Raw genomic sequence first — 3,901 nt, 5'->3', positions numbered from 1 at the left:
GTTACAGGTATTGGAAACCAGATGTGACGTTGCCTGATAGCCAAGCCAGATAATTGTCCTCTGCAAAAAGTGAACAGACCTTTCATGGCTGAAAATAAGCACACAAAAACTCAGACACACAAATGTTAGGCATATAGATTTGGAAGGTGTTTCTCAAAATTTGGCCCAGGTCAATGGCAGAGACAGGATTAGACCACAGATATTGCTGGCTCCCAATCAGTTCAAGAGAGTCAGTGAAAATAGTATTCTACACTTCAATATGACCTTCCTTACTCATCTCTTTTCTTCTTGCTTAACTATAGGGAGGTTTGTTTTGACTATTGAAATAAACTCAAACAGGTGCAGGACTTAATTACAGTCTCAGGGTACTTGATTGTGCACTAGTTTTTGAACAAAAGGGAAATAAATTGCAAAAAAAGAGGCCTAATAGCAAGTGTTGTGTTAGGGCAAATGTAACTGAATAATTATTTTTGGTACAAATTACTAGCAGCACTTTGGAGGTAAACACAATCAACAATTGAGCCTGAAAGTGAAATAAATACGGATATGATTAACAACTGACTGGAATCCTTTTGTGCTTGTATCTTTCAAGTTGGAGTTCATATAAAAAAGAGCACTGGACATTTAAAATTTCAATCTGATCATAAACTGTAACTTGGTTCTAAGAGGTCTCATTGTACTGAGATTGTGTCAGGTGGCTTAGGTAAAGCATCCTTACCTGACAGAAGGTGGCTGGTTGGTGGTTCAATACATGACTCACAAACTAGAAGGCAAACGTCAAATGTTTAGAAAAATAGCATGTTCATTTGACTAGTTGAGCCTTTACAATGAAACACAACACAAAAGGTTTTCAGTGAAAACCTTCTTCTGGAGCTTCCTGCTTCCTTTGGTCTAATGCAGACCAGATCAATGCACGCTGCACACCATATCTGGGTGGGATGGACTATAGTGAGATGAGAAAGGAGGATTTTGATTTTTGGTGGGAATAGATCTGTTTTGGATATTGATCTATATCTAATTTTGAATGTGTTCTTATAAAGAGTACAAATAAGACTAAAATTTCAGAGAGGCATTTCCAATCATTTGAGAGAAATAAATAAAATCCCAAACAGTATCAACACTGTAAAACTAGCCAATAACAATACAATTAACTTTATATAGGAGCATGACAAATAAACAAGGGTCACAGTCTGTTCTCATTTATGTAAGCAAACAGCTAAAGTAATTCCACTGAAATTAATGGATTTATTCCAAGTTTACACCATTGTTCACCAAAATCACAGTGTGGCCCTAAAATGCATATTGTAACTCAGAAGTGTTAGGGTCAGAACCCTAGTTAGTATAAATTGTCATAATTCAGTTGACTTAGGTGGAACTATGACAATTTATACAAGCTGGGGACCTGCCTCTTAGTATTTAGTGGTGCATACAGTGTAAAGTATTCAAAGCAAAGAAACTTAAATCTGTATGCTATCGTGATGAAGGCACAGAAATTATAGCGAGCTTTGTTTTCCATCTTAGGATAAGGCAATGATCTCTGGTAAAAACTCCTCAGTACAATCCTTACCTTTAAGTTGCCCACTTGCCACTAAGGACCTGATTATCTATAAATTTATAGGAACCTGCAATAACTGGTGTTTGCCTCCTGATAATGTTTTCTGACACATATCAGGAGACTCAGCTGATCTGTGTTAGAGATTATTGTACAGAATCTGCAGTTTATACAGGCAATAAGTGGACAGAAGGTCCATTTGAGACTGTTAGCTATAGAGAAGCACATAACGAAAACGGTTTCCATAGTAACACGCCCCACAGCTGTAGTTAGTATAGGAAAAATAGTTTTATGATTATTTCAATGAAGTTTTACCTTTTGTTTTCAATACAAGACATGTGCAAAAGGCTGTTTCATTGGATGTGCTCAGTGGGATATGGAGGTAGTACTCTATGGTGAAATTTACTCACATGTGGAAGGCCCATATAAAATCCCAAGTTAAAATCTTAAGTGAAACTTAATAGGTGCATTAGGCCCTGTACAGACCATCTGCACTAGAGTGATTTTCACTTGAAATGAGTATAGCTTTTGTGTATACAATAAAAGATGGCTGCTTTTACTGTACTACATGTACCGCCCAGAAATTCTATATTATAAGTAAATATTACTTCACAGGGACTTGATAACTTGGCTCCCGGTAAAGGCAATGGAGAGAATCCCACTGATTCCTGGGTGAGTTGGATTAGGCCCTGGTTGAGCTGGTTGAGAAACAGGAGGTGGCCAAAGAGGAATTGCAAATACTTTTGCGATGCTTTTGTCAGGTTAACTCAGATGGCAAATTTCTAACCAATGAGTTGGAAATGGCAAAGTTGGTGCTGCCACAAATCAGTTAACCTGTTCTGTTTTTAACTGAGTTCTTGGTTTCACTTTTTTGCAAGATTCCATCAGTATAGGCATTAGGAAGAATCCCTCTTATGAGGGTAAAAGGACAGAATGCACATCCATTTCAGAATTTTCTCCTCTCTTTTTCAAAAGTGTTAGAAGGCAGCAAATCTTCCATTCCAGCTTGGCATGAATATTGCCATCATTTGCTACCACTAACGTATGTGTGAGACTGACAGAATAATGTCGTGCCTTGATTTTTCAAATCAACTTGAAATCAACCATTGGTTAATCTACTAAATTGGTATGATATATAGCAGAAACTCACTAATTCACACTAATGACTGGGAGACCCAGTGCAAACTACTGGATTTTGTGAATTAGTAAATGAACAAACATAAAAAGCAAGGATAATACATCACAGAATGTACTTAAATCTGATAACTTGTGAACTGCAGTATAGTTTTAAGTATTTATCATAATAACACTGGTTATTTTGCTTCTTCTGTCACTACCAATGAACTGGAATCAAGTCATGTCTTCCCAGGAAAACTTTGTTGACGTCAATGGATTTATATCCATGTCAAACTGGTTTAAGTTGGATGAGTATCTGGTCAAGTGCCTCTAGAAGGCAATGTTTCAAAAAATCACATTTTATACCAGAAGTAAACCAGTAAAGGTGGCATTGCCCATTCATTGCTGCAAGGCCTAAATAACATAGGGCTTGTCTACACTGCCCTGCAGACCTGACTGCAGGGGGTATGAATAGCAGTGTGCACCAAAGTTCTGCAGTGTAACTCCCCCCGTGCAGGCATGAACTCAAAGATTCATAGTTCACCTTTGACATAGTTCTTTTCAGACAGGATTACATTAATGCAAACCAGGAACCTTTTAGTTCGCGCCACACTGGGGAATTACAGTGCAGAATTTTGGTGCACACTGCTATTCACATTCCAAATTCAGAACTGCTGGGCAGTGTAGACATAGCCTTAGATAGCTAAGTCCCATTTTCTAAAGTGGCACTTAGGAGCCTAATTCCCATTAACTGTCAATGAGACTTAGGCTCCTAAGTGACTAAATCACTTTTAAAATGAGACAGGCATTGTAATGCTGAGGAGTGTAACTACTACATACCTTTAAAAATCTCAGCTTCACTGTCTATTTTTCAACACAGACAACAGCTGCTGTCAAGTTACAAAAAGAAATTTAAAACATTTGGTTATTAATACATCAGGAGCTTGATTCTCTCCAGTTTACACAAGGGGTGAGTAGAGAATCAGGCCCAAGAAATAACAAATATGTATATTTTACAACCAAAATAAAAAGAACCCACCAAACTTCAGGGCCCAGATGGCTTGGTATCAACCAGTGGAATGGCAGGATGATGGGTAGGATTCTAGCTGATTCTACAAAACCACGAATGGAGAAAAGGAGAAATATATTTAGCCAATTTTTCAGGCATTCTTTTCTCAAAGACAAAACCAGTACACACTGCAGAGGATTTAGATATAGATCAGTATGAGTGAG

This window comes from Emydura macquarii, unplaced genomic scaffold (assembly GCF_026122565.2).
Source record: "Emydura macquarii macquarii isolate MOO-44397 ecotype Brisbane River unplaced genomic scaffold, CSIRO-AGI_Emac_v2 contig_1070, whole genome shotgun sequence".
NCBI lineage: Eukaryota > Metazoa > Chordata > Testudines > Chelidae > Emydura > Emydura macquarii.
The sequence above is the reverse complement of the archived record's forward strand: the minus strand, read 5'-3'. Positions refer to the sequence as shown.